The 13,752-nt window shown below is 37.0% G+C and overlaps 1 protein-coding gene and 1 pseudogene across 1 annotated transcript in view; one reads left to right on the top strand and one right to left on the bottom strand.

Annotated features, from left to right (window-relative positions):
- FAM186A (family with sequence similarity 186 member A) overlaps positions 1-13,752 on the top strand; it is a 78,089-nt gene that overhangs the window by 3,362 nt on the left and 60,975 nt on the right. The gene's annotated exons all lie outside the window — the stretch shown is intronic.
- LOC112867237 (proteasome subunit alpha type-1 pseudogene) lies at positions 1,413-2,306 on the bottom strand (annotated as a pseudogene).

Here is a 13,752-nt window from a genome sequence, read left to right on the forward strand (position 1 = left end):
ACGTGTCTATTTTTGTGCCAGTACCATCATCAGGGAAATACAAATCAAAACTACAGTGAGATATCACCAATCAGAATGGCTACAATTAACAACACAGGAAACAACAGGTGTTGGTGAGGAGGTGGAGAAAGGGGAACCTTCTTACACTGTTGGTGGGAATGCATACTGGTGTAGCCACTCTGGAAAACAGTATGGAGATTCCTCAAAAAGTTAAAAATAGAACTACCCTATGATCCAGCAATTGTACTACTAGGTATTTACCTAGGTGATAAGGATTAAGATGTTTTGTGGAAGTGTGGAACGACTATATTGTACACCCGAAAATGATATTACACTGTATGTTAACCACCTGGAATTTAAATAAAAACCATTAAAAAGTAGTTATACTATTTTATATTCCCACAAGCAGTATATGAGTTTTCAATTATTCCACATCTTTATCAACACTTCATGTTTTCAGTCTTTTTAATTTTAATCATTCCAGGGGCACCTGGGGGGCTCAGTCAGTTAAGTGTCTGACTTCGGCTCAGGTCATGATCTCACAGTTCATGAGTTTGAGCCCCACATCAGGCACTGTGCTGACAGACGGCTCAGAGCCTGGAGACTGCTTCAGATTCTGTGTCTCCCTCTCTCTCTGCCCCTCACACTCTGTGTCTCTCTCAAAAATAAATAAACATTAAAAAAAATTAAAATAATAGATTCCACTCTCTGAAGGGTTGGAGAGTCTAGATCTTTAATTTTGACCATTCCAAAAGGTATATAATAGTATCTCATTATGGTTTTAACTTGCATTTTTGTAATGACTAGAGATTTTGAGCAACTTTCCATGAGTTTATTTGCACTCAGTATGTCTTCTCTAGCAGTTCAAATATTTTGACCATATTTTAAAAGTTTATTGGTCTATGTTCTCATTATTGAGATTTGAGTATTTTTATGTCTTCTGATTACAACTTTTATCAGATAGGTGGTTTGCAAATATTTTTTCCAATTCTGTGACTTGTCTTTTTTTCTACTAATCGTGTCTTTCAAAGAACAAGATTCCTTAGTCCAATATATCAATGTTTTCTTTCTTCCAAAGCAAACTTTGACTAACTCAAGGTCACAAACATTTTCTCCTATGTATTCTTCTAGGAGTTATACTTAGAGATTTTACATTTACGTCTATGGTTCAACGTGTCTTTTTTTTTTTTTTTTTTTTGGCAAGTGAAAAAATTTTATTTCATAGTTGTCTTTAAAACCACACAGACACTATGCTCTTCATACAAAAACATTAGTACAAATAATTATACTTTCTAGAAAATGATTATATAGACACTCTCAAAGAAAAATGTACACCATTACATAGTTTCAGAGAAGTTGCTTGGAAAAAACTCACATCTGGACTGATTCCTAAAACATACCATAAGACCCTGCATATTTTGGTGCAAAGTATAGATTATTGTCATCAGTACAGGATCCTAAATTCTTACACATTTGATAACATGCATAAGGACTGGTTTATGACTTAATGTTCCATTGGTTCACCAGCCTTTTCTGCAGGTTCATCAGCAGGTTGAGCAGGCTGTGCCTTTGTCTGTGGTCTTTCTTCAAGACCTTCCAGGAATGGAGATACATCATCATCATCATAAATCGTAAACTCCAAGTCTTTACTAAAAATTCCAATGGACACATTCTTTGTAGTTAAGTCCTGTTCTGCAGTGTCTCTTATAAGGCACGCAGACCATGTTTAACCAGTTCATTCAAATTGCACTCCATAAACCCAGACATATGTCTCACCAAGTAAGTACGAGCTCATTGAAAACAAGTTCCAATGGACATAGCTCTACAGTCGAAATAGTTAGCAGATAGACAAGTTTGGAAAATGTGAGGGCCCATATTCATAACCAACAATAAGCAGTCCAACACCATGTGGTCTCTGGCCATATCGTTGCGTTGGTATTTGGATCTTGCTTTCAATTAGAGATACAAGATGAGATGCAGGAAGAGGTCTGTCAAATACAAATCTGGAATCCAAACACTCCTGGTGCATAAAATTACATAACAGTCTAGCATCAGCAGTAAGTCCCACAACAGATACCAATATGGTTGTCAACATGGAGAATTTTTTCTGATGAGCTGCAGGCTCTGACTATGCTGTCTTCAATGCAACCAACACTATGTGTTGTTTTTTTGTTTTTTCTTCAGATCAACTGTGGCTGAACCTTGTTTGACAGCTTCCATTGCATATTCAATTTGATGATTCCTGCCTTGAGGGCTCCAAACAGTCACATCATTGTCCTACTGGTTGTGAAACATGGTTTTGGCTCTGGGCTTGGCTTTATGGTTCATTTTATCTTACTTTGTAAATGATATCAGATATTGATTGAGGTGTCAAAAACAAACAAAACAAAAACAAAACAGGGGCTCTTGGGTGGCTCAGGCAGTTGAGCCTCCGACTTTAGCTCAGGTCATGATCTCACAGTCTGATTTCAAGCCCCACATTGTTGGGCTCTGTACTGCCCACTCAGAGCCTGGAGCCTACTTCAGATTCTGTGTCTCCCTTTCTCTCTGCCCCTCCCCCACTCATACTCTGTCTCTCTCAAAAATAAACATTAAAAAGAATTATTCTAGATTCATGTGTTGAAAAGACTATCCTATCTCCATTGCATTGCACCTTTATTGAAAATCAATTGACCATGTATGTGCGAGTTTATGGATTCTCTAGTCTGTTCTCTAGATCTATTTATCTATCTTTATTTTTTTTTAATTTTTTAATGTTTATTTATTTTTGAGAGAGAGAGAAAACGCAAGTAGGGAAGGGGCAGACAGAGAGGGAGACACAGAATCTGAAGCAGGCTCCAGGCTCTGAGCTGTAGGTACAGAGCCCGGCCGGGGCTCGAACTCAAGAACCGTGAGATCATGACCCGAGCCAAAGTCGGCGCTCAACTGACTGAGCCACCCAGGAGCCCCTATCTTTATTCTAATACTGCAGTGTCTTTTTTGATTACTGAGGTTTTATAATCATTCTTGAAATCATGTATTTTTAGTTCTCCAATTTTGTTCTTTTTCAATTATGCCCAACTTGTTTGCTCACATCTTCCTTCTATCCCCATTTCCTCTTCTTGGGCTTCTTTTTCTGGAGGGACACACTCAAACATTCATAACCTAAAAACTGTCTTTATCCATACTACTTTCTCCCTTTTCATTTCCATGCAAAATTTAGAATCAGTCTGTCAAATTCTACTCGGGGGGAAAAAAGCCTGCTGGTGTCTTGATTGGGATTGTATTGAATTTATAGATCAATTAGGGGAGAATTGAGAACTTAATATTGAGTCCTTTGACCTGTGGACACAGAATATCTCTGTATTTATTTAGGTCTAATTTTTCTCCCAAGTGCTAGACCTTGCAAATCTTTTGTTAGTCCCTAAGTATTTCACATTTTTTTATACTATATTGTGAATAGTATTGTTTTTTTATTTCCATTCTCAATTGTTCACAATTAGTATGTACAAATAAAATACATTTTTGTATGTGCATCTTGTATAATAAAACCCAGTTACTAGTCTTCATAGATTTTCTTCATATATTCCTTGGGGTTTCTACATAGACAACCCTATCATATGCTAATAGAGGCAGTTTGATTCCTCCTTTTATGTCTGTGTGCATTTAAGTTTGCTTTTTTGTTTTTTTTTTAATTTGAGAGAGACAGAGGATCCCAAGCAGGCTCCATGCTGACAGCTCAGAGCCTGATGCAGGGCTCAAACTCACAAACCATGAGATCATGGTTAACTGACTGAGCCACCCAGTGGTGGCTTTAAACTGTTTTTGGGGGGGGGAGGGGAAAAATAAATAAGCTTTTTTTTTTTTTTTTACTTACTGAGTAGGCAAGGAACTACAGTATAAAGTTGAATAGAAGTGATGAGACATCCTTGTTTTCTTCTTGATGTTAAGGGAAAGAATTCAGTCTTTTGAATTGTAGCAGTATATTTTTTTATGGTGCTCTTTATCAAGTTGGAGAAATTCTCTTCTTTTCTCAGTTTTCCGAGGTTTTTTTGTTTGTTTGGTTGTGGGGTTTTTTTGTTTTTTTGTTTTTTTTAGAGAGAGAGAGCACAAGAGAGATAGAATCTTAAGCAGACTCCAAGTCTAGCAAGGAGCCTCACACAGGGCTCCAACATGGAGCTTGATCTCACAACCCTGATGAAATCATGACCCCGACATCATGACCTGAGCCCAGATCAAGAGCCAGATGCTTACCTGACTGTGCTATCCAGGCGCCCCAGCCAAGATTTTTAATTAGGAATAGATACTCGGATTTATCAAAAGGTTTTATTGCATCTATTGGGATTATCACGTGATTTCTTTTTTGTCTTTTTGAATCTGTTAAAATAGTGAATTACATTGATTTATGACTGATAAACCAACCTCACATTTTGTGGATAAATTCCATTCACTCATAATGTAGTATTCTTTGTATTATCTTGCATCCAATCTGCTAACATTTGTTAATTTTTGTGTCTATGTTTACAAAACATGTTGGTTTGTAGTTTTCTTTCTTTTTTTTTTTTAAGTAAGCTTCATGTCCAGCATGCAGTCCAACATGGGGCTTAACTCATGACCCTAAAATCCCTGAGATCAAGACCTAAGCTGAGATCAAAAGTCAGATGCTTAACAACTGAGCCATCCAGGTGCCCTGTAGTTTTCTTTTAATACTTTGGTTTTGGCATCAGACTAATATTAGCTTTATAAACTCAAGTAAAATATTTTTAATTTTCCTTAAGACTTTGTTGAGAATTGGCATTTCCTTTTATGTTTGGTAGGATCCACTAAGTGTTTGGGCGGGGTAAGGAGAAATAATCAGTAGAAACATATAGACTTGTGGTTTAATTCATGGGAAAGTTTTAAACTATAAATTCAGTTTAAAAAATTGCAGGGCTATTCAGGTTATCTGTCTTCTTGAGTGAGCTTTCACAGTTTGCATCTTGCAAGTAATTTGTCCATTTTATCTTAGGTAATTTTATTGGCCTAAAATTGTTCACAATAATCCCTTATTAACCCTTTATTATCTGTAGAATCTGTAATAATGTCACTTTTCATTTCTGGTATTAGTAATTTTCTTCTCTCTCTCTCTCTCTCTCCTCTTATCAGTCTGGCTAGAGGTTTATCAATTTTATTGCTATTTTCAAAGAACCAATTTTTGGCTTCACAGATTTTCTCTAATTCTGTCTTCTTTTTTTTTTTAATTTTTTTTAATGTTTATTTATTATTGAGAGACAGAGAGACACAGAGCGTGAGCAGGAGAGGGGTAGACACAGAATCTGAAACAGGCTCCAGGCTCCAAGCTGTCAGCACAGAGCCCGACACAGGGCTCGAACTCACAAACTGTGAGATCATGACCTGAGCCGAAGTCGGTCACCCAACCAACTGAGCCACCCAGGTGCCCCTCTAATTCTGTTTTCTATTTTACTGATTCCCACACTGATCTTTATTATTTTATTTACACTATTTACTTTGGATATAATATACTCTTTTTTCCCAGTTTCTTAAGGTGGAAGCTGAGGTCATTGATTTGAGAACTTTTTTCTTTTGTAAGAAGTGGTATATCTCCCTTTGCAATGCAAATTAAAACGTTTCATTTTCATTTTCATTTAGTTTTATATACTTTCCAATTTTCCTTTTGATTTTATTCCTCGACCCATAGGTTATTTAGAACAGTGTTTATTTTCCAAATATTTTGAGATTTTTGTCTCTTACATATCTCTAATTTCATTGGCATCAGTGAACTTATTCCATATGATCTGAATCCTTGTAAATATCTTGAAATTTGTTTTAAGGCCCAGAATATGGTCTAAATTGGTAAATGTTATGTATGCATTGAATACAATTTGTATTCTTTCATTGAGCGGTGTACCCTATAAATAATGATTACATCAAATTGGCTGATAGTACTGTACAAGTCTTCCATTATCTCTTCTCAACTTCATCGATTATCAAGACAGAGGTATAGAAATATTTAATTATAATTGTGAATTCTTCTAGTTCTTCTGATAGTTCTATCAAAGTTTTTCATGTACTTTGAAGCTCTGTTTTATATGCTAAATGTATGGAATTACTATGCCCTCTCAATGAATTGGCCATATTACCACCATGAAATGACCCTATTTATTTCTAGTAATATACTTTTCTCTGTAATCTATTTTTGTTTGTTATTAATATAGCCACTCTAGCTTTCTTTTGATGAGTGTTACCTTCTTTGCATTTTCTCTATTTTACATTAAACATGTTTGGGTTATTATATTTAAAGTGGGTTTCTTATAGGAAGGCATATATTTGGGTTTCTTTTTAAAAAATTCTTTTAAATGTTTTATTTATTTTTGAGAGAGAGAGACAGAGTGTAAGCAGAGGAGAGGCAGAGAAAGAGGAAGACACAGAATCCAAAGTGGGCTCCAGGCTCTGAGCTGTCAGCATAGAGCCCAACATGGGGCTCAAACCCATGAGCTGTGAGATCGTGATCTGAGCTGAAGTCAGACGCTTAAATGACTGAGCCTCCAGGTGCCCCTAGGTTTCTTTTTAAATCCAACCTGACAGTCTCTGCCTTCTAATAGGATGTTTAGACCATTTGTAGTTAATGTAATTATTAATATGAGTAAGTTTAAAATTACTATCTTGCTATTTGTTTTCTGTTTGTTCCATCTGTTTTCTTGTTTCATTTTATTTTTTCTGACCTTTTTTTAGATTAAGTATATTATATTATTATGATTCCATTTTTTTTTTAAATTTTTTTTTCAACGTTTATTTATTTTTGGGACAGAGAGAGACAGAGCATGAACGAGGGAGGGGCAGAGAGAGAGGGAGACACAGAATCGGAAACAGGCTCCAGGCTCTGAGCCATCAGCCCAGAGCCTGACGCGGGGCTCGAACTCCCGGACCGCGAGATCGTGACCTGACTGAAGTCGGACGCTTAACCGACTGCGCCACCCAGGCGCCCCGATTATGATTCCATTTTATTTCCTTTATTGACTTCTTAGCTATAACACTGTTTCACCTTTTAAGTGGTTGCTTTAGGGTTTGTAGTATACACCATTTACCTTCAAATGGTAACCTACCATTTTGAATAGCGTATGAGCCTTACAACAATATTCTATCATTTTCTCTCTCCTGGCCTTTGTGGTATTCATATCATACTTCTACATATGTTATAAATATTTATTTACCTTTCAATTATTGTTTTAAAAAGGCAATTATCCATTTTTCAATTTTTTTATTGTGGTAAAATTTACATAACATAAAATTTATTATTTTAAGTATTTTTAATCATACAATTCAGTGGCATTAAGTAATTTACAGTATTGTATAAGCATCAACACTATTTTCAGAAATTTTAATCATCCCAAACAGAAACTCTGACCCATTAAACAATAACCACCTATTTCCCCCAAACCTTGGCAACCAGCATCCTATTTTCTGTCTCTATGAATTTGCCTCCTCTAGATACCTTATCTAAGTGGATTCATAAAGTATTTGTTCTTAGATACCTTATATAAGTGGATTCATAAAGTATTTGTTCTTTTGTGCCTCGTGTATTTCACTTAGCATGTCTTCAATGTTCATTTAGGTTGTAGTATGTATCAGAATTGCCTTTCTTTTGAAGGCTAATATTCCATTGTATGTATGTATCATATTTTGTTTATCCATTTACTCATCAGTGGACATTTTCATTGCTTTCACCTTTCTGCTATTGTGAATAAGGCTGCTATAAACATATAGTATAATATATCTGTTCAAGTCCCTGCTTTAAATTCTTTTTATACCTAGGAATGGAATTTCTGGCTCATATAGTATTTCAATTTTTTTTAATGTGTATTTATTTAGAGAGAGGGACAGTGCATGCACGCACAAGCAGAACAGGGATAGAGAGAGACAGAGAGAAAGAATTCCAAGTAGTCTCCATGCTCTCAGCACAAAGCCTGATACCAGGCTCAATTTCACAACTGTGAGATCATGACCTGAGCTGAAATCAAGAGTCAGACACTTAACCAACTGAGCCACCCAGACACCCCTGGTAATTCTATTTTTAATTTTTTGAGGAACTGCCATATTTTTTTCTGTAGTGGCTGCAACATTTTACATTCCCATCAGCAGTGCACAAGGGTTCCAATTTCTCCACATTTTCACCAACACTTGTTATTTTTTTTCCCTTTCTGATAATAGCCATCTTAATGGGTGTGAAGTCTCTCATTGTGGCTTTGATTTGCATTTCCCGAATGATTAGTGATGTTAAGCATCTTTTCATGTGCTTGTTGGCCACGTATATATACTCTTTGGAGAAATATCTATTCAAGTCCTTTGCCCATTTTGGAACTGGGTTTGTTCTTGTTGAGTTCTAGGAAGTCTTTATATATGCTGGATATTAACCACTTATCAGATATATAATTTGCAAATATTTTCCTGTGGTGATAGTTGTGATAGTTAATTTTATGTGTCCACTGGACTAGGCCACAGGGTACACAGACATTTAGCCAAATATTATTCTGAGTAAGTCCATGAAGATGTCTCTGGATGACATTAACACTCAAATCAGACTGAATTAAGCAGAATGTCTTCTCTAATGTGATTGGATCTCATCCAGTCAATTAAAAACCTGAATAGAACAAAAAGGGAGCTCGACCTCCCTGCCTTCCTTGAGCTGGGGCATCAGTCTTTTCCTGCCTTCAGACTTGAACTGAAACATCAGCATTTTTGAGCCTTGAGTCTGCTGGCTTTTTGACTGGAACTACACCATAGACTATCTTAGCTCTCCAGCTTGGCAACTGAAAATCGTGAGATTTCTTAGCCTCCATAATCATGCGAATCAATTTTTTATAATCTCTTTATATATATCTATATATATTTATTTATCTATCTGTGTACATATATATTCCAGTGTTCGTTTCTCTGGAGAATGCTACTACTACTAATACAGAGTCTGGTATAGAGAAAGCAGTTCTGAAGGAATAGAATCTTAAGGATAAGTTTTCTGAATTGGGTTTAGGGTTTCTGGAATTGGCTTTCTAATCTGATTACATTTAAAGATGTGAATGACTCCATTTCCAGTATTAAAGAGAGCACTGATATTCCTTAACTTGGTCTGTCAATTAAGATATGTAAAATATTACTATTGGATACTCCTAGTTAATAGCTTTTAAAAAGCAAGAATCTGGGTGACTGTGTATATGATACTTTCAGACATTTTTGGCAAACTAACAAATATAATGAGATTGGTTGCTTGCTCCTAATGTCACTGGATAAAGTGGGGGAAAGAAAAGGATGAGCTCAGGGATACAAATTTCTAGCTCAAGCATGACATGAATGACCTGAAAGCTTCTTTGTGTGTCCTGAAGGAGACCCTTATCTCCTATAGCTGCATGGCTGAGATTGCTTAAAATTAAACCAAGAATCTCATTCTCTGACTGGATGAATTACAATGCAAGTTGAATTCCCAGCCTTGCAGGATGTCTACTGTTAAAGTGAAGACGTTGATTAGGAAGGAACAGGACTGTGAAAATTGGAATGGGGATGTGTGGGAAGGCCCTGATAAACCTTGGGACATTAAGCCTCTAAATTCTGATGAGTGTGCTTCACCAGGGGAACCACTTCTCCACCCTCCATAGGAGCAGCCTCTTCATATCCATGGGAGTGGCCTCTTTGCCCATAGTAGTAGTGGCCTCTCCACTCCTGTCTGAAGGGATTAACCCTTAATTGTCTGAAGACACTGTAATGACCTCTTTGAGGCAGGTGCCGTGCAAGATAACACTGAGTTTTTTCCAGGAACCACACTCACCACATCTTTTTGTTTCTAGACTTATAACTATACTCAAATGCAGCAGGACACTAAAGGTGAGGTTCAAAGTGTGATCCATGAGGACATGCACTACACTCCAAAGAATGACTTGAGTTTTCTCATGTTTACAGATGGAAATCCAGGGAATATGTGTAGGAATGGGTATTAAGAGTATGGGATATGGGATATAAGAGTATGGGAGGAACATAAAGTTGGGTCAGGCTGAATTTATTGATATGGGTTCATTAAGCAGAGAAATTGTATTTAATATTACAGCTTGGGGAATTAGAAAAGGTTCTAACTGGTTGATTGGTTGGTTGGTTGGTCAGTTGGCTGAAATGTGGACCAGAAGATTGCCCACAGTGAGAAAGAAATACCAGACTTGCCCTGGTTTAATGTAGAGGAAAGAATTCAAAGGCTTAGGGAGACTGGAATGTTACAGCAGATTTGTCACTTAGAACCTACTGAGCCACTCCAGAGAAGTTCAAAAGATATACCTTTTACCGTGACTGTGAGAAATGAATTTATGAGAGAGGCCTGGGAATCCTTGGGAAGCTCTGTGATTGCCTTTCTAGTCCAGACCTTACAGTGGGAAACACAGTCACTGAATTGGGAAACCTAAGTACAATGGGAGTAATTGAATCCTGAGGTGACAGGGGCCAAGTTGTGGTACTCAACCACCAAAGGCGGTTGTGGTTACTGTAATGGACAGCAGAGTCAAAGCATCAATCAAAATGGCCTTATAAAGAACTATAACATTGGCTAGTTGATTACGATGTTCCTAGAAGTGAAATAGACAAGAAGCTTACTAAATTCTCATTTGAACTGTGTAAGTAGAATATTTCTAGGTCAAGTGAACAAAAGTCTAAACTGAATCATAAAAAGAGTCATGGCCCCTCAATCAGTTCCCAGACTTGAGCCACTTTACAGACCCAGAACCCTTTGAATAAAGACAAGGCTCGGTCCTTTGAGGAATGACTATGGTACACTGCCAAAAATTTATGGTGAACCCATCGTGTGATTATTTCACCAGATCTGAAATGCATAGATGGAATAGACATAATCAGCACCTGGCATTATCCCCACATTGATTCCCTGATCTGTGGAATAAAGGCTATTATGGTGGGAAATGCCAAGTGGAAGCCACTAGAACTTCCTTTACTTAAGAAAATAGTAAACCCAAACCAATACTGCATCTCTAAAGGAATTGTAGAGATAAGTTCCCCCCATCAAGGAAAGATGCAAGAGTGGAGATTCCCATCACTTCTTCATTCAACTTGCCTATTTAGCCTGTGCAGAAGACAGAGGGATCTTGGAGACTAAAAGTGGATTATTGTAAAATTAATTAAGCAGATAGTGACTCTAATTGCAGCTGTGTGCCAGATGTGGTTTCATTGCTTGAGAAAATTAACACATCCTCTGGTAGCTGGTATGCAGCTACTGATATGACAAATTCATACCTGTCAATAAAGACAACCAGAAACAGTTTGCTTTCAGGTGGCAAGGCCAGCAATACACATTCACTGGCCTACCTCAGGGACATATCAAGTCTCCAGTCTGGTAGATTCCATCAATGAAGCCATCTGGCATAGAGGTTTTTTTTGTTGGGAAGTTTTTTATTACCAATTTGTTTCCCTTTATAGTTATGTCTTTTCAGATTTTATATTTCTTTGCAATTCAGTCTTTATATGTTTTGTGTTTCTAGGAATTGTTCCATTTTATCTAGGTTATCCAATTGGGTGGCATACAATTGTTCATAGTACCCTCTCATAATCCTGTTTACTTCTGTAGAATCAGTAGTAATGTTCCCATGTTGGTTTCTGATTTTAGTAATTTAAGTCTTCTCTGTTTTTCTTAGTCAATCTAGCTAAAGATTTATCATTGTTGTTGATTTCTTTTTTTTTTTTTTGAAAGAAGCAACTTTTGTTTTATTGATTTTCTCTACTCTTTTATTTAAAAATTTTTTGGGGCGCCTGGGTGGTGCAGTCGGTTAAGCGTCCGACTTCAGCCAGGTCATGATCTCGCGGTCCGTGAGTTCGAGCCCGCGTCAGGCTCTGGGCTGATGGCTCGGAGCCTGGAGCCTGTTTCCGATTCTGTGTCTCCCTCTCTCTCTGCCCCTCCCCCATTCATGCTCTGTCTCTCTCTGTCCCAAAAATAAAAATAAAAAAAAGTTGAAAAAAAAATTAAAAAAAAATTAAAATTTTTTAATTATTATGTTTATTTTGAGAGAGAGAGAGAGACAGAGTGTGAGTGGGGGAGGGGCAGAGAGAAAGGGAGACACAGAATCCGATGCAAGGCTCCAGGCTCTGAGCTGTCAGCACAGAGCCCTACGTGGGGCTCAAACCCATGAGCATGAGATCATGACCTGAGTTGAAGTTGGACGCTCAACCAAGCAAGCCACCCAGGCGCCCCTCTACTCTTTGATTTATGTCTGCTCTACTGTTTATAAATTTCTTCCATCTGCTAGCTTCAGATTTAGTTTATTCTTCTTCTAGTTCCTTATCATGTAAAATTAGGTAATTGACTTGAGATCTTTTTTTCATATAAACTTCCTAAAGTTTTTTCCTCTAAATATCCCTTTTAGCGCTGCTTTTGCCACATGCTATAAGTTTTGGTATGTTGTGTTTTCATTTTCATCCATACGTATTTTCTAATGTCCCTTGCGATTTCATCTTTGACCCATTTATTGCTTAAGAATATGTCAATTTCCATGTACGTGAATTTTCTAGTTTTTCTTCTGTGATTGGTTTCTAACTTTATCTCATTGTGTTTGTAAAAAATAATGCTTCATGTGATATATTTTTTAATATATTGATATTTGTTTTGTGGCCTAACATATGGTCTCTCCTGAAGAATGTCCCACATGCACTTGAAAAAACTGTGTATTCTATTGAAGTGTTCTGTATATATCTGTTATATCTAGATGGTTTACTGTGTTGTTTTAGTTCTTTATTTCCTAACTTATCTTCTGTCTAGTTGTTCTGTTACTGAAAGCCACTTATTGAAGTCTCCCCCCTATTATAGAACTATTTCTGTCTCCAGTTCTGTCAATTTTCACTTCTTAAATTTTGAGAGTATGTTATCAGGTGCATAAATGTTTATAACTGTTTCTTCTTGCCGTATTGGACCTTTTATTATTACCTCTTGTAATCTTTTCTGATTTAAAGTCTATTTGTGGGGTGTCTGGGTGATTCAGTTGGTCAGTTAAGTGATTGACTCTTGATTTCAGCTCAGGTCATGACCTCACAGTTGTGAGATCAATCCCCACGTGGGGCTCCATGCTGGGCATGAAGCCTGCTTGAGATTCTCTCTCCCTCTCCCTTTGCCCCTCCCCAACTTGTAAGCTTTCATTCTTTCTCTAAAATAATAATAAATAAATAAAAATTTTAAAAATAAAATGAGTCTCTTATAGGGTGCCTGGCTGGCTCAGTTGGTAGAGAATGTGACTCTCGATCTTGGGTTTGTATGTTTGAGCCCCTTGGTGGATACAGAGAGTACTTAAAAATAAAATAAAATCTTTTATTTTTTTTCAGTTCGGGATGGTTCATTAGACATCATTTAGATAATAACCAGAATAGCTCCTTTGAGAAGTAGTGAAATATTTGAGTCCTGAAGACTTCAGTCTAGTCATAAACAAGATTGTTAAGGTATAGAGGAGTCTCTAGTTAACCAGCACGCTGTTCCCATTTCTTCAGCTTGACTGCATATATAAGAGCTCATTACAGTAATTCACTTTTCAACAGGAAAGATTGAAGTGATGATAGACTCAGACACTAACTAAACATAGGTCCCTGCTTCACATAGCAGCCTTCATTGACAGTGAAACCATTTTCTCCAGTGCTTGGTGGAGCTTCCTACATTAGCAGTATAATGAAATAGAGCATTCTTGCCTGGGAAACCTCTGCCCAATACAATTCCACGCATCTTGAAAAGCCAAAGATGATCTAATTTTTGAC

The sequence above is a fragment of the Puma concolor genome, chromosome B4 (assembly GCF_028749965.1).
Source record: "Puma concolor isolate L17-30 chromosome B4, mPumCon1.1.hap2, whole genome shotgun sequence".
NCBI classification, from domain to species: Eukaryota; Metazoa; Chordata; class Mammalia; order Carnivora; family Felidae; genus Puma; species Puma concolor.